Genomic DNA, 18,135 nt, shown 5'->3' with positions numbered 1-18,135 from the left:
TGTCAATCAGCAAGGCTGTGTAGCACTGCAGCCCTTCGTACAGGGTGGGTGGGAACAAGCCTCCATGGCCCCACCTGATTCTGGGAGTAGCTGGGAAAGGATTGCAGTGTAAACGAGGCTGGCTGACCATGACGTGATCTGCATGCAGTGGCCACGGGAAAAGTGTAACTGGTTCAGGTGCATTAAACCAAGACTACAGCTCCCAGACTGCGCCTGTTTAAAGCTCAAAAGCCTAGGAACAGAAACCAGCCTCATGGACATGGAGCCCTCGGGTAGATAGACATAGCTGGAGTTTACTACACCTTAAAGCCATTCCCCTCAGGGTCCGAACTAAATGTAGAAGACATCCTCACTGCATGTAAAGTGATGAGGGATGCCCATGTGTCCCAGGCTCTGCGTCTCCACAGCGCCGCTCCCAGAGCTGCAGTTGTAAACTGCAAACAAGTGTGTTCTAGGGCTTGTATTTTCGGTGCACAATGAAAGCGCCTTCGACTACAGCTCCCAGAAGCCTGTGGCGCGCGGAGGGCGGGCCCAGGGTTACCTGGGGTGGGAGGCACAGAGGGGCTGTTCTGGTGGTCCCTAAACAGAGGTAGTTCCGGCTCGCTGTGAAAGTAGTGAGAAGACCAGGTGCTCTTCAGTAAGTCTTGTTGGATGCTGCGCTTCGAGGCGCTTTAAATAGTATTAAATGATGCCCTGATGGCACAATACGTCATTGCTGTCTGTGGAATCTCATCAGGCCTAGGTAGGATAATTAATTTCAGCGAAATCAGTATGAGGGGTAAAGTAGTGTGTTCACCTGAAATATATGGGTATTTTTCCAGTGTCAGAGAAAGGATGCATTCAACATATGTCCCGTTCTTCCTTCATAGGTGGGGGCTCCCCTCTCGGTCATGAGCGCTTTGATGGGGGGGGCTCCCACCGTGATGAGCGCTTTGGTGGGGGGATCCCACCTCGGTGGTGAGCGCTTTGGTGGGGGGCTCCCATCCCGGTGATGAGCTCTTTGGTGTTGATAGCTGCTAATACGCCCCATATCCTGAAAATGGCTCTAGCTTTTTAGCCCCCTGCACCCTCGGACTTGTAGTTTTACTTTTAAAATGATAAAGCTGTAAGACCCAGGCTGCAGAGTGCTTTTAGGACAACAACCGTGACGGGCTCCGCGGGTCACGCATGTCTTGAGGTCACCAGGCAGATATATGTCTCAGGCGCGGCTTGTGCCATGAGAAGGCAAGGCAAACGTGAGGCAGCCGTCGTGTGTTTTTTCCTTGTAACACAGGACTGAGACTGGTGGACGCACAATGGAGCGTTCACTTGATTTGCCGAAATTTGTGACCTGACATGAAAAACTGCATAACGGGGCGCTTAAAGACACAAGGTCACTTTAGACGAGCGAATGCACCATGAAGCAAGTGGTGGATGGAGGAAGATTACTGTTTACTCATTGCATATTTATTTGACTTGGATCGTGCTGCTGATGATACCTTCCTGCTCATGGCGCGATTAGCTTTGAACAGGGTCAATAAATTGAGGCCTCTGTTTTGTTAGCATGTCTCCTCTCCGTTTTACCAAAAATGTGCATCTGGCAGCTTCAATGTTATTTACGGTTTCTAAATACATCTGTTGCACCTCTCTCTCTCTCTGTGTGTGTACAATAGTCAAAGACATTCAAAAACAGGTCTGTGGAAGTCAACGGAACCGCAATTAAGGCAGGGTGTTTTTTTTGTTGTTCCCTAAATAATTGCTTATTTCCTTTTTATGTACTGTTACCAAATCTATATATTGCGTCCATGTTCTTGCTTTATTGAAAAATTACAATTTTCAGAATTTGTGCAGTGCTGCGGCTTGATTGATGGTAATTTACCGTAATCTGACTGTAGGAAGACTTTTTCTCTGTGCATGGTGCGCCATGCTCCTCTCTGTTTGTATGGGTTATTTATCACAGATGCATTAATGCCTAGGCGCAATTCTTAGCAAGGAAACGTTTAATTGTGAGTGCCTGCTGCTTTCTCAAATTTCCTCTAAAATCCACCATTTGCTACCCCTTTTTCGAAAATTTTCTTCGAGGAGAAGCCTCTTAAACCCCCATTTTATCCATCAGGCTCACTCGCTTTTCTCGCTCGCGATAAAACTCTCATCCACAACTTTTATGCCCCATTAATTTCTCATGGCACCAGCCGCGCCTGCTAGACCTGCAGGTCGAGTAGCTTGAACAATCTACTCGACCTAACTGTAATGTACTTGACCCGGAGACGGGTCTCGTCTTGTGGGATGCTAGGCAAATAGTGTATTTTACAGTTGCCTTTTTTCTTCATTCTCACATATGAGTGCACCTTCAAATACCAGAGTTCAGCATTTCTGCTGTTAAAAAAAAAAAAAGTCCTCTTTTGTTTGATTAAATACACTAAACATTTGCTCCATGTATAATAAATCTAGCCCACATATAGGGTACACATGATCCATGCATGACTTGCCCCTTAGTTTACTAATAGCTTTGCCATTAGGACAGGAGTGTTTCTCAGTTTGTTGAAACACTCACTTCTAATAATTATATTACCAAAGTATAATGTGGTAGTGCACTGTCATTTACAGGCAGTAAATTGCCAAGAAATGTCCAAAAACCTTCCCACTACCTCGCAGCTTTACTGATAAAACTTTATAGTGTAATCTGTGAAAATTAGGTTTCAGAAAAATATTTATCATTTGCACATCACAAAGTAAATTGTTCTGACTTTTTTTTTCATCCTATTAAAATATTTTTTTCATCACACAAGTACAAAAAAATGGTCTATCACAGCTACCGAAATATATTCTGAAATGTTTATCAAGTTGACGTAGTTATATAAATGTTGCGTGTTAAGGAAGACCTGATACCCACAGCAATTCATTTCACATAGGTCAGACAGTTCACCTTACAAATTCCTGGAACTCTGCAGTCATAAGGAAAATTATTTACATTGCAATAAGAGAAACTGACGTTTGACCACTGAACACAGAGCAAATGTGACAAGAATAAGATTTAAAGGCATCCTACTTGCTAATTCAGTTTCTGTCTAAACAGAACACCTGTTTTTGTCTACTCACCAGAAGGGGTGACTAGGTGCTAAAAATAGCTCGACCTCATAAAAAATAACTCGCCATAGCGAGTGGTCGAGTAGATTTTTCGAGCCCTTAGTGTTCCATTAGTTTGCTCTATAAATCTGATACTCTCCAAACAAAACAGATTGCTGAATTGCCGACGTACTTCTAGAGTGGGATAGCATCCTTGTAGGCCTTTGAGGCGAATGCAAGATCATTGTCTGAATGAAATGTATTCACTGCTCCTTTGGCTTTGAGATATTTCAAGTCCTTAGGCTGCTGGAGCACCTGAATTGCATTGTGGCCACATCCACAGGAATCGAGAAGAAAATTAATTGATTGCCACCAATATGTGCTTTTGTCGGTTAACAGAATTTATTGGCCCAACGTGGGCCAAATATAAAATCCTGAACGGTAGATTGGAGACGGTAAGGGAAGTCTGCTCTGGTCTTCTAACACTGGCATCTTTAATTTGTTGATGAGCATCCCATTGTCATACATAATCCCTGACCTGTTTAAACAAGGTTACCGGTAGCGTTGCTATAGCATTTCCCCTGTTGTGTTTATCCCAGCATGAGTAGGCGCCAACCTTCATGGGCTGCTTTGATGAAGCCTAATCTAGAGAGCTTTTCAGGAATTATCCTATCTTCCGCTCCTGGTATGGAAGCCACTGGAGTGTTATCTGAATTAAGGGCTTAGCAATATTTGAGAGGAAAGCTGACTGTAGACGTATTACTCTTTACGGTTGCCTTTATCACTGCTAGCATATTTGTGACCATCTTTGCCTGAGATCTGGTTAGTACCACTAATTTAACAGTCTGTACTGTAGCCTTTACAGCTAAGTTGGCTGCACAGTTCCCTTGGTTGTGAATCCTGTCATGCTGATGGCCCAAAGTGTGTATCATATGGACTAATTGAAGCTTGTCTTGTATCACAGCTACATTTCCCCAGAGCTATTTATTCTTCAAAAGATTCCTTTTTGAATCTCTGAATCTGTTCAGGCCTTACTGGTTTAAATCTACATTGTAACCTGCATTCAGAAGGCTGAATCGGACACTATTCATGTGGGAACTGATAGATCAGTCTTCTGCAATGCAAATACCATTGTATGAATTTCTGATTGTTGTGTGCTACTGTCACTTAAGATTCTGGTGTGGGTGTGCTGCGAGTAGAATTCACCTTCTTTGACTACACCCTCCACTGCTGTTCAGGCTGCCGGGTACTTTTGTTTAGTCCCAACCGCAGGTTGTGCATTAAATGGGTAAGGCTTGCTCAGTCCGAAGGATATTCTACTCTTATTAAAGAAAAGCTTGTGTCTGAAGAGTTGGATCATAATCAAACTTTACATTACTGCACTTGGGTAAGAAGCCCACTGAATCCATCACAGTGTAGAGCTTGAATATTAGGAATGCTTGCTTTAGTCGCTTTTTCTAGTGTAGGAACGGGAGAATCCACAATCATTTGTTTTGCCTGTGTCAACAGGCACTGTTTCAAAATGGCTTCCTGCACAGGACAAGAATTTTCTCTGTGGAAGCAAAGCATGCTTTGTCTGGGGGAAAAACAGAATTGATCTGTATGCTGTGTGAACAGTCTGTCCCTCATTATAGATTAAGTATGTGTAACATGAGTGGCTTGATACAATTCTTAATATTAGGTGTGTCTTACTATACAGTCAGTAAACATTTTGTCTCTAGCATGTCTGCTTGAAGCACATGCAAGATATCAGTTTGTTTGTTTGTCCATTGTAAGTAGAAAACATGGGAGAAATTAGGTTGTACAAGGACTTCATTTGCTCACCATAATGTGGCATGTAAGACTGTCCAAAGTTAAGAAATCCCAACAGGGATTGTAACTCCATCAGTGCATCAGGAAGCTGCGACCCATGGCTTGACTCTTGCCTTCATGGTGGGAAAATCAGTGGCAGGAGCACAGTAACAGCCAGTCCCCATGGACGTATGGTGGGGTTCCACTCTGTTTTCTCAGTTTCTTTGTTTCACTAATAGTGAGTAATGTTTCGTTATTCACTATTAGTGTAATTAAAATGAAGTACAATTAGTTGGAGTATCACCTTCCCTGGCAGCTGAGGTAAGTAAAAAAGAAAAAAAAAAAATTAAAATGCCTTTAAATGTATGTATGCTCGTGGGTGAGTGTGTTTTACATGGGAGAGGGAGTGACAATGTGTATATGTATGTATACATGTGTATAAATGTGTGTGAGTGAAATTGAAGATCAAAGACTGTGTGATGTCACTTCTTCTACCATTGGCATTTTGGAGAATTACATTCATGCTGCAAGTTAGCACATTTAGAAGGAATTCAGATGCCAGCCCCTTGCCCTCATTGGATAATTCATATCAACGGAAAGTTGGTCAGATAGGCAATTTTAGACTTAGTAAAATTAATTTTGTAACTGAGTGATGTTAGAATTGTCACTGCTCACTCTACTCTACTTAGGTGTGTGTCTAAGTCCTAGTCTGTGAGGTAAATGTCATTGATATATGATGGTGCTTTGGGTTCTTGTTGCAAGATCTCCATTATGCATGCTGATAGTAGACCAGGGCTATTCGTATACCCCGCAGGTAATCTTTTGCAGGAATATGTATTCCACTGAAGTTAATGAGAGTTAGATGCTGTCTTTCAGGTGCCCTACTTTGACAGAAATTCTCATTAAAAATGTTCACAATTTTATATTTGTTCCTTACTAGGTTTGTCATTTCAAACCTGTGCTGTGGGCATTTAGAACTGTATAGGTTTGTGTGTGCTGGTTTAGGTTTCTATAATCTACTACTACTACTACTATATAGTTTCCATCTCGTTTTAAAACAGGGTGAAAGTCAAATTGCTCTAATGCTATGATATTACAATTGATTTAATATTGTCACTTACTGCTTATGGGGACTAGGGAACAATGACATTTGTAATCATGTGTTTCTGTTTTTTTGCAACCTCGGTTTGGGCTAGGGATTGAATGTCTCCTGATTAAGCCAGGAGGTTGCAGTAAAGGTTACCATGTATTTTAGTGTTTTGGTGATATGGAGATCATATACCTTTAATGTATTTATTTAATCTTATCTTTGTGGATTTTAATGTATTGTATTTTATTATGGCTTATGGATATATTTAGCCGAATAAAGGTGTTTTCACTTGACTCGATTTCATATTGCTTTAAATTGCATTTGCTTTTTGCTTCATGGGATATTAAGCCTGTGCTTTTGAATTCTCTGCGAAAGAAAATTACATATGGAACAGTGTTTATCCCACCTGCTTGGTTCCTGTATACTGCTACAGCTTGTTTTACAGTTCACTCTTGTGTACATTTTCCTGATATCCTTGGGTACTATGGAGGAAAAGGGTACATCCATCCTTTCTTTATTCAATTTTGATTAAAAATCATAAAAGTACACAACAGATACATCATAAAAAGGTTAAAAATATAAAAGGTCTTAATAGACTCAATACTGAAAGAAAGATCAATTTACAAAATAAAATTATACTGCATATTGGTTGATGGACATAAACATAAGCAACGTGTTCTATTACAGTATGTAGTTATACCCTGTTTGGAACCGTCCGGGTTGAACAGTAAATCATAAAGTGAAATTACCAACAGCAATTTAAACATTCAATGTCCAAAGGCAATTACTATCAATGCCAATGTTATACTGGTCATGACACAGAGCACAGGCGTATAGCCTGCTGCAAACAGGTTGCTATTGAATGGCATAACTTTACTGTGGGTAGCCTTTGGAGAAACTCCAGGCAGCCCTGCACTGTTTATCTTTGCCTGCTTCAAGAATGGTAAGATGTATACAGACCTCAGTGCAGAATAGTATTTACAAAAAAGGATAAAGTGCATAGTGCTTTGTGCAGACAATCAGTCGCAGGGACAGGCTGGAAGAGTGACAGAGAAAGTGCCATATATCTGGTACGCCGCTAAGAAATGGGCATTGTTGAAGTGTAATCTAACAAACAGTTACCTGTGTTGTGTATTATTCATCCATAAAAGATAAAGCTCATTACCAAGGCAAGTTGTAATTTGGGCATGAGCTACAACCTTGGACAGACAAGAATTTTTTGCCATCCTTTCCTCTGCATATCTATCTAAGAAGGCTTTCACCAGATGTTTCCGAAAGCTGGGCATGACGGTGGTGAGGTTCAGAAGAGCTCATCCAAGGCCAGCCAATTACAGGTCTTGGATGTATTTGACAGCCAAGGTATTTTAGAGCTCTTTTCCAGAGCCAGGCAATCGGTCAGATACTCTTATTAGATCAGGAGGAAGGTGACAGCACAACAGCTGATTAGTAGGATGGTGGCGAATCCTCTAAGAAGATTTGATAACAAGGAGTGAAAAAATGATGGAATAGGTTCTAGTACTGCTATAAATCCAGTCACCAGAACTGATCCAATGTTCTTAAAAAAATTTTTTTTTTTAAAAGGGCATAGTTCTAGTTGGACAGGACGCGATAAAAACAGTTTGTACAATGTCCACAAAATGAGTTAGGTATTGTGTTTGTAACAGCCTCTGTATTTCTGTGACAGTTCTATTTGCAAGTCGTAGGTCTCTACTGCAGAAGTCAAAGGGAATGGCTAAGTCCTGCTTTCAAAACAGAAAAAAGTTTCCTGTTTCGTAAGGCATTGTGGGGAGAATGCAGGAGTCCTTGGACCACTGTGTACAATTTCTTTATTCTCATATGTCCGCCACACTCAAAGCAAGCTCACCCAATCCAATGACTTAGTTCTCAAATGGGAAGTTGCCCAATTGGGACTGCTTCTCTTTTGCAAATTAGTTACCGTATCCTTTGAAGTGTTTGTAACTGTTCAGTGGTTTGCGACTACAGTTGCAGTCACAAACCATTGATATCAATCAGTGTGAACCACAACTAGGAGGGAAGCCCCTTTCACACCCCCTTCTGTCTGTGAGTCTAAATGTCCTAAAAACCCTTTTGTGATTTGGAAATGCTTTTCCAAACTGCAAAAGTTGTTTAGTACATTTAAAAAAAAAAAAAAAAAAAGCATTTTTTGCAGACCGCAAAATTGCTTTGTGCATCAGGCGCTTAATCTTTTGCACAGACGGCTGGTTCATTACACGGGTTACACTTGTTTGGAACAGTTTTTTGTATGCTTTTTAAATGTCATAATTCTAGGCTCTAAAGGTTCAGAGCTTAAGGTTGTATGGGTGATTAATGCAGTAGTTTCCGTATACAGTGTTGGGTTAGATGCTGCCTTAGAACCACATATGCCCATAGAAACTGAAATGATATCCAAAAAAAGACACTAAAAGCAAGATGATTTCCTACTTTCCTTGTTAACTTGTTCATCCTGTAGTGCTCATTCCTTATTTCGCCTACACTCGGCCTCTTGAAGTATGATTTTTCTCTCTATTCCGGACCCCAGTCTGGGTGTGTTGACAATTTAACCATACCACTACCACCATTAAAAGCGCCTTTTATTTGTTATTCCAGCTGGGTAACTAATTTTATTGTGCATATTAAGATATCCAGTAGTCATCACACAATCGTGAGGGAGTCTATTAATCACAACATTTTTCCACATTTTCGAGCCCCTTCCTGCGATCCTCTGATGTACCTGTCTGTTGGTATACCAGGCGGTTGCCTGTGGCCCACAGGATAACCACTTGCCCTATGAGGAATATACTCCATGTACTTTTAAAAAAAAAAAAAAAAAAAGAAGAAAATTCCACCCTCACAAGGTCTTGACACCTGCATTACGTATGAGTAGAGAGTGTACTTAGGGATTCATTCGAACTGTTAAAACTCTGTATTGCCCCAGCTTCTTTGTAAAGTGTATAGCTAATAACTATATGAAGTGAGTAGTACTAGAGCAGTGTTTTTTAACAATTTGTGTTCTGTGGACATGCAATGAGTTACTACTGGAAACTGGGATCCCGCATAATACATTTCTATATTTTGGATCTCAAAGCACAAACAAAAACATATATATTTCAATTAGATATCCAAATTAGGAAAATTTACTGCTTTTCAAACTCTTGTTTTATTTCTAAATTTGGAAGTATTGCATATCACCTGTTTTTTCTCCTAACACATGCTCTCTTTATTGGCACATGTTATTGCTGTTTCATTGAGACCACCAATAAACCATACTAGATTCAGTTTCCTGTACTTGCGCTGCTCCGACAAATCGATGATACAAACCTAATTTTTAGCTTCCAGTTTCAAATTTTGTCACATACACAGAATATTCTAAAACATTCTACATATACATTCATTCAGCTAATATTTAATTTTAGGACTATCCATACATGCCTCGAATAGATGTAGCAGACTCTCAGGGGTCCTCTGACCATAGGGTTAGGAACCACTGCTAGAACATGTCTGTAGTCTCAAACATTACTAAGATGGCGGCTTCAATTTTGCTACAGATGTATATGAAACCACATACGTTACTTAGAAGATAAGCATAATTTTAACATGGGTGTAATTTCCTGAGATCTTTTGCAAAGGGTACAAGCGTAATCTAATAAAGATATTTGGATTGCTGTGAAACCGTAGGTTAGCAGGCATTTGCATTATGCAGTCCTTTGTGTTGAACACTTTGAGTAACCTTATAATGGTGGCAAATATATCTGGCAGGACAATCATTCTCAGGGCTTTTCTCTGGGTCCTGCAGCAACTGTTTGTATTTGGACAACATCCTTGATTGATATTGTTTACATCTAGCATCTCATGGCCTTAAGCACTGTTGTTCTATTGGAGGTTAGCCAAACTCTGTTTGGAACTTGGATGCAGTATGACAGTCGCATACAATGTTGTCCAAGGTCCAGTCAAACCCATACATTAGAAGAAAGATAGATCATTATTTGCAGGATAAATAGTGCATTCAAAAAGATGATGCACATATAGGCTTCTTTCGTGTTTTCTTTGTCTGAATTGTTGTGTGAATATTTTAGTGACAAAAGGATGCTGTAAATGTTTAACATTGAGAACTGTGCTTTGAAGGTTTTGAATGGCTTCATAATAGTGCAGTGGTACGCATGTAAACCAAAAACCTAGTGGAGTACGAGGTCAATCATTTTATGATTTTCATAAATCTTCTTAAATCACGTTCATGTTGTTGATGTGCTTTCTCTGAATACATTCTAACATTAAAAAGAACAAAAAGCTGTAAGGAAATATAACATTGCCAGCGTTGTGTGAAGAGCACCATTAAACTTCAAATCATAATGCACAGATCTTATTGAATTGAATGAAAGATGTTCTAGCTATAGTAACGGAAAGTTTAAATTCTATTAGGGACACAGAGAGGCGGATTAGGGTGTTCTGTGTTCACTTTATTTACCCCAGCAGCCATTTAAAGCCATTATGCAGGCACACTATCACAACATGGACTTCATGTCCCAGGGGATACTTGGAAGAAAACAGAAGAAAAACAGTCCGTCCAGTCAGCATCCAGTAGCACCCTTCAAGATTCCCTGCAGACGCTCCTTCCCTCCCCTCTTTCTTTCTGCGACCACAACTTCAGGTTCTGTCTTGTTTAGAGGAATCTGTCCCTCAGGAAAAATGAACACTATGTAAGATTCCATCCCAAAGAAGGAATGCATTATACTAGCTTGGGTTACAATACATTACCCAAAGACGACAACATGTACGTAATAGTAAAACCATAACCAATCCATAGCCTAAAAACGGACCACTTACATGTAACTCCGGTAATATTTCCTGAGTAACCTACTGTGTCATAACCCCCCTCCCATTGGGTGGGGATCAAATAATCTAATTGCAAGGATGGTCTAATCCTCACCTCCATGTCCTTAATAGAATTGAAACCTTCCTATAGGATATCTAGGAAATTCTTCATTCAGGACCGGAGGCGAGGATTAGGCTGGTTTAAGGCTTCTCCACCACAAGTGATGCCAGGTTGGGGACTGGTATAAAATAAAATCTCCTAAAGGTCGAATAAGAGGACCAGTTTGCTGCATTAAGTAGGTCTTCCAAGTGGGCACCCAAAGTAAAAGCTTTGGAGGCCACGGCTCCTTTCACAGAGTGAGCTCCGAAATGGGTAGTTTCAATGCCTGCTTCTTGCATAACCCATTTGACCCACCTAGCAATCGTCGGAGAAGAAACTGCTCTGTGAGGTTCGGTGAGAGCAATTAGCAATTGTCATTCCCTGTGGTGGGGGGGGGAGGAAATCATCTGTCATAGCTTCATACGCTTTGATTGCCCTTACAATGCACAATTTTGAAATATCTGTAAACATAGGATATGACACAGTTTTCTTAATTACATTTAGTTCTGAGTTATGAAAGGTCACTCCCACCAGAGCGAATACTCTACTTGTTATGTCCAGGACTTGTGCGTCTGAGACTCAATGACTTGATCTCAATGGCAAATGTCGCCGACATCTGTTTATGTGACAGATACCTATTCGAAGGCCAGGATTTGAACAGGCGCAGGACCTTATTGACATCCCATAGGGTAGGGAATCTGGGTTCCGAAGGAAGGGATAGTCTAACACCCCTAAGAAGTTTACAAACCAAAGCGTGTTTTCCCACAGGATGGCCATCCGCTGTGAGGTGACTTGCCAAGATTGCCGAGCAGTGGGCTTTAACAGATCTATATGCCAGTCCTTCTGAAGCCAATGAATTGAGGAAATTCAAGATATATTGATGATGACACCAACCCAATCAAGAGCAGGCTGAGCGGTGTCTCTTGGCTGTGCTGTCTGCCCAAGCTTCGGCAAGCAATGAAGCAGCTTCTTGTGAACTGCCTGGGACTTTCCAGTGCTCCTGGTAATCCTCCACGCCATGAGACTGGGGAACCGTCCAAGACTAGATGAGGGTTCCCATGGTGATCCCAGAAAAAATCTGGAAACCAGGAACCAGGAAAGTGGCTTCAGAACTTGAGATCCCCAGATCAGAGTGACTACCACCATGCCCACTTGCTGCCTCCGAACTTGGGCAGGCAGCCTCATGGACATGGTGAATGGGGGAAACGCATACCCCCACTCCTTGACCCAGTCCTGTAGAAACACATCTGTTGCCACTGCATTGGGTTTGATCTCCAAATGTAGTGTCTGTCCAATAGGTGATTCAGTCAAGAAGCAAAGAAATCCATTGTGAAAGGGTCCCATTTGGATTGTATATTTGGGAACACTGTGGGTGTAATTTCCAAAGGCGGGCATCCTGCCAGTGTCTGGAGTGCCGGTCTGCCACCTGCTTGGATTCCCATGGAATATTTTTCGCTGGCACCGAAATTTGGTTGGTCAGGCAGTAGTTCCAAAAGTTTGGGCCAAGTTGGAGAGGACCTTCAATCTCGTTCCCCTGAAATGATTTATGTAGCCGACTGCTGCTACAGTGTCCATTTTGAGGAGGACACAGCCTTGTCCTTGGCGCCTCCATTTCACCACAAAGGATCCTGCCATTAGCTCCAAACAATTTATGTGAAGAGCTTGCTCTGCGAATTACCATTTTCCTCCTGTGGAGAACTCCCTGCAGCGGGCTCTCCAACCTGAGCCCCTGACATCTGATTGTATAATCGAGTCGGGTTGGGAGCCAAAAATGTCTTGAACATTCAAGGCCTCCGTGTTGGAGATCCACCAGTGTAGTTCTTTCCTGGCTTCTTCTGAAAATGGGAATTAAGAGTAGATTGGGCTCCGTAAAAGATCTTGACACTGTAAGGCTCGATAATGTTGGGGCCTTGGAAAGATGGCTAGTATGATGAGAGGAGTCTCGCAATACGGGTGAGATGTCGCAGAGAGGTAGTAGGTTTTGCAAGGGTTCTCCTGAGTTTGTTTTTAATCTTGGAATGTTTTCTGGGTGGAAGGCTGACCGTTGCTCTGACTGAATTCACTACAACCCCCAAACATTGTAAGGTTTGGGTTTGAATAAGGGTAGATGTCTTCTTGCCAACAACAAATCCCAGTGACTCCAGAACGGTTATGGCCAGTTGTTGATGGTCTGGTAATTTTTTTGTACATTGATCCATAAGAAAGATGCCGTCCAGGTAAATGAATCCGATGCCGCGGGCTCTCGGGTTCTCTACCACTGACTTCAAGAGCTTGCTAAAACACCATGGATCGGAGGATAGCCCGAAAGGAAGGGAGGTAAATTTGAAGATCTGAGACAGCCATCGAAATTGAAGGAAGCATCAGTGAGGAGGAAAGATGAGGATTGTGAGGTAGGCGCCCCTCAAGTCCTGGTGTACCATCCAATCGTTCACTTGCAACAAGTCTGTAAGGAGGTGAATACCTTCCATTTTGAGGTGGCAGAAGACAACCGCTTGTTGAATTCCTGCCGTTTTATAATGGGGTGTAGGCCTCCATCCCTCTTCTTCACCAGGAAGAGGTCCCTGAGAAAACTGTAAAGATGTAGCTGAAAAGGGACAATTGCCCCTTTCTCCAGGAGCTGGACAATCTCTGAATCTAGTTGCCTGCACTTGAGAAAAGGATAGGGGCCTCAGTCTCTGGTTGAAATGAGGAGCCATAGAACTCTATTTGTAAGCCCCATACTGTCTGAATAACCCAGGCGTATGATGTAAGAGCCTCCCAGTTGTGGACAAATTCTGATAATCTGCCCAAAGTCTGATCCCCGAGGGGGATTGCACACCCACCTTGTGGGGTGTTGTAGGAGCTAGTGTCTTTGGAATTTTCTCTAGAACCTCGCTGGCAGTTGTTGCTTTTCATGGGAAAGAAGTTGCAGAAACGTGATAAGTCTTGCCACTGACCCCTTCATATCCCAGAACCTCTGGTGGAGGCTTGATGGGGAATTTGACCAGTCGCGCGCCCCCTTCCACGACCAGCCCCAGCAAAAACATGTGAAGTAAAGATTCTCCTTATATAGGTGTGAGATGTATCCTAGGAATTGAAAGTATTAACATGTACCCAGTTCGGGGATAGAGGGAACCCCGAAGAACAGGACCTGCCTCAGATGGTGCTAATTCACTTAGCTTTGGGTCAATCTCTGTTAAAAGGGGTCCGTGCTATTTGGTAGAAATCGGGCAGTTGGTATTTACTAAAAAAAAAAAAAATGATGGCCTGTTGTGCCATCCTGACAATAGCTGCAGTGAAATAAGGGAGCCTGGTAATCAGGCATCCTCAGCCATGTCCACAATTTTGGCTAGGGGTCCTGCTGTATCTAGTGACTTATGCTGACATGAGTGCCAGGAGCAGTCAATCCTTTTTTTTATTTTTTTGGAACGAGTACAAATTTTGCTGAAAAGGTGCGCATCCTGGAATCAATTTTCAGAGTGAGGGCAACCTTGCCCTCCAGGGAAAAGTGAAGACATGCAGCCCGCAGGTGACTGCGAACTTCCTTGCCAAGCAGTTTCCTCAAGCGGCCCGCTACATAAGTGGCAACTTTTGGCATCTGAGACCACTCCGCAGAGCATGGGTGTAACAGTTCGCCTAGGGCTAGCATGTCTGTGGCTTGGGGGAGGGGGAGTGGGTGGAGGTTGGTGCTGGGGGTTCTTTGTTTGGATTGGAATTATCTGCTGGATGGGGGGGGGTCATGCTAGACTGGCGCCAAAGTCTAGTGGGCTCCTCATCGCCATCGGAGGCGTTCGTAGTTTCATCCCTATCAAGAGGCCCTGGGAAAGTGGGAGGTGCCCCCGATGTGCTGGGCAGTGGGATAACTGAAGTCTGGTTGGGGGGGGGGGGGATCAAAGACAACCAGATCGACCCCAGAGTTGTTTGCTCTTAGTGTTTGTAAGAACAGGAGGCTTTTCAAGATAGAAATTAAATGGGCAGAAGGGGGGGCAATACGCTGTCATGACCTGGACTTAGAGCATGGTGGGAGAATCTGCACTAGGAAGCAAGCTCCTTAGGCCTTTCTTCCATATATTCCAGCAGGCATTTTTCTGAAGCAGCATGCAACATTGGGGCATTTATTTGAGGGTATCCAGGTTGGAAAAAACAAGCTTCCGTTCCTTGGAAGAGAAGTACTTTCTAAGGGATCATATTTGTCTTAGAAATGGGTGTGATGGCTGAACAAAGATGTACTAAATCAGCCTGTCTCTGCATATATTGAATATTATTAAACAGGTTGACATTGTTTGCTCCATTCCACTTTCTTAGGATAGATTAACTCAATTTTGTGCTTGGGCATTAGTTAACAGGTTTTTTACCTACTGTCGGGGTACACATTTGAGACTGTTGAATAGCTTTTACGTGCATTGCACCAATGTCATGGACTCTGGCTGGCAGAATTTGGACTAACGCCTTTCCTTTGAATCTTTTACAAAGTGTTCAGAAATCACCTCATTTTTCCCTACTTCAGTACACTGAACTGTCATTCTCCTTCATAGTCCAAATTTGGATACTCATTTGGTTAGTGATTGTAGTTCTTCTGTTAAATGCAGGGTGACCCACGTAATTGATGTCTTCGCAGAGACTGTTTCCATTCCTAGGCTTTTAGCCTACCAGTTATTGCTATGAGGGTTATTACTCCAAATAAGTCAGGGGAAGCAACCCAAGACTCTAACATCCAGGATGTAAGGTTGTTCTATGAAAGGTCAGGAGTTGTAAACTGCGCATGATGCTATGGAGTGAGATGGCCACTATAGTTAGATATAAAGTGGTGTGCTGCCATGTAGAGATGCTTGAGCTATATAAACACTGTTAATAAGTATATTAGTGGTTGTAAAAAATCTGTTTAGCATCACAGCAGAACCCTTTGTATCCATTGAAGTATGTGGACATATTTCCTTTGTTTCCTTTGTGATAGTAAGATTGGTTATGTTTGCTGGTTGGTCTTAGTAACATTCAGTTTTTGCTTACATTTTTGTAAATGCTTGTTTTTTTAATTAGTGCATTATACCCCTGCTAAACAGGAGTAAAGTTCACCTTCAAACATGGTTACATTGGCTTACCACTGGTTGACATATTTAGTATGTCTATAAATCCCTTGTATATACAGTGTTGGAAATACTCCAAGGGCGTGGAATACAAATGCCACCAATGGACTGCAGAACCCATAGTGCCATTCACAAGGTTGGGCTGTTAAACATGGCATGAGGCCCACCATGTGTAACCTGACTGCAGCAGCATAAAGATCTGCTGTCAAATCTGTCAAAATAAACCTTTTTGACTGACAGAATATTATGTTTTTAAATATTAGTGTCACCTGAGTACACCTTGTTGCCAACAAGGTATGATGTCTGATATTTAAAAGTGGAATATGAGCGAAATTAAAGTTGGCATGTTCTTTCAATGACTAGCCATCAAAAGCTATTTTCACTGGCTGGGCTGTGCTTGGATCCTAAAAAATGTCAATGTAAAAATTATAAAGTTTGATAGCAGTTTTGAAGGAAACTGCTACAATAGTCATTCAAAGACTGTTAATCATATTTTATTAAAAGTACAATTCAATAGCGAAGTTAGTTTTTAAAAAAATTAAATACTTAATAACTTTAATGTTTAGAAAGCTACCTTCTCTTTGTCTGAAGCACTTGAGGGCTAATTTTCATTAGCCTGCCAGCAGCTGCCCAGCAAGTGCTTAACCTCAATGAGGCATGAAACTGTTCCCAGAGCAGAGCAAGTGCTTATGCCTGGAGACGGGTTGGACAGGGTGTGGGGGCATTTGACCCCTATCAATCCAGGAGGTACTTGAGGTTGGGCCCTGGAACTTCATTAACTTGTAAGAGACATGGGTGTGAGGCCTGTCCAGTCATAGTTGAGAATAAACAGGGACTTAGAGAAGGAAAACCCTTAGTTCCCAAGGTCCGCTCTGGCCCCACTGGCTCCGAACCCACTGGGATGGAAACTATTCCCACAACTGGTTTGGAGTAGACACAAGAAAAGGGGCTGCTTGTTTCCATGGCCAGTGCTTTGGTGGACACGAGCTCTGCACTAGGGAGTAAGGGTTTACCCATTTTGGATATTAGGAGTGTGGGGCACTGTGAGATAGGTTGCCGTAGGGGAAATAAAATGCCAAAAGTGGGTGGAGAGGCCCTTCGAATGTTTTCCTCAGTGGTGAAGGAGTGACCAACAGGCATCCCCCCCTTCCCGGCCAGTGCCAGCCATAAGTGTGGTTTCCCAAAGAACCCTTCTCTGAACACTTTCTGGACCTGTAGAAGTTCAGTAGAGGACTTTAGCTGCTGTCTTGGCCTTAAGAGGAGCCCCGAAGGACTGGAACCGGTCCTTCTAGTACCTAGGAAAAAGAGGTGGAGTCAAAGGTTCAGCCGGCCGCTGCACAGTGTGGCCTTAAGGACACAACTAGCTGCAAGAGGCTTTTTTCCTGAAGTGATCTGTATCAACTGGACTGGGACAGGACCTTGCTAGTGGTCACTGCTGGCATGAGTCTTGACCTCAAGTGCAGCTGTGAGGTGCTGGGAGGCTTTAACTTGACCCAACATAACTGCTCCATAACCACCGAAAAGGTGACAGTTTGAAAACATTTGCCATCTAAGAGCTTCTGGTCGTCAGGTGGGCCATGCAGCAAAAGTGTCTGACTTTGGTGCACTTTTCCTTAGGTACAGCCTCAGGCTTGCCTTGCAGGAAGATTTTTATAAAAAGACCAAATCAGAAGGTAAAATCTTTGGCCAATTTGCTGTATCCTACCTGCTCTCATCAGTCAGCCTGAAATTACCTACTGCTTCCTAAAATTATTGGCGGTTGGTGATTTGTGGCACTATTTTCACTTAATCTCAAAATTCATATTGCCAGTGTCCCTCATTGGATTTTTTTCTTTCTGCTCAGTTTTTCTAATTAGTTTTATGATTTTTATGTTTTGGTGTTTTTACTTTATTATTTTGATACTGCGTAAATATGTTTTACACTGATAAGTTAGTGGCATTACCCTGCCAAGTTAGTGTCATTATTCCTTGTGGTGGATGACTGCCCACCCCAAATTATAATACACTTTCTTACGTTTGGGCATCCATTTTATTTTATTTTATTTAAAATCACTGGACTTGAGAGATTGTAACATGAAAAAATGTATCAAGTCGCTGTATTCTTGATGCCCAATCTCCCTTTACAAAATCTGGGATATACGTATTCTTACTCTTGGGCCAGCTTGAATATTGACGTTATTGAGTAGAATCGTGTTTGAATTATTTTGCAATTTGACATTACTATAGTCACGATAAAA

At 42.2% G+C, this 18,135-nt stretch overlaps 1 protein-coding gene across 4 annotated transcripts in view; it reads left to right on the top strand.

The window, feature by feature from the left end:
* Positions 1-18,135, top strand: part of PIK3CB (phosphatidylinositol-4,5-bisphosphate 3-kinase catalytic subunit beta) — a 1,042,661-nt gene that overhangs the window by 265,587 nt on the left and 758,939 nt on the right. The window lies entirely within an intron of this gene.

Source organism: Pleurodeles waltl, chromosome 11 (genome assembly GCF_031143425.1).
Source record: "Pleurodeles waltl isolate 20211129_DDA chromosome 11, aPleWal1.hap1.20221129, whole genome shotgun sequence".
Taxonomy (NCBI): domain Eukaryota; kingdom Metazoa; phylum Chordata; class Amphibia; order Caudata; family Salamandridae; genus Pleurodeles; species Pleurodeles waltl.
The sequence above is the reverse complement of the archived record's forward strand: the minus strand, read 5'-3'. Positions and strand labels throughout refer to the sequence as shown.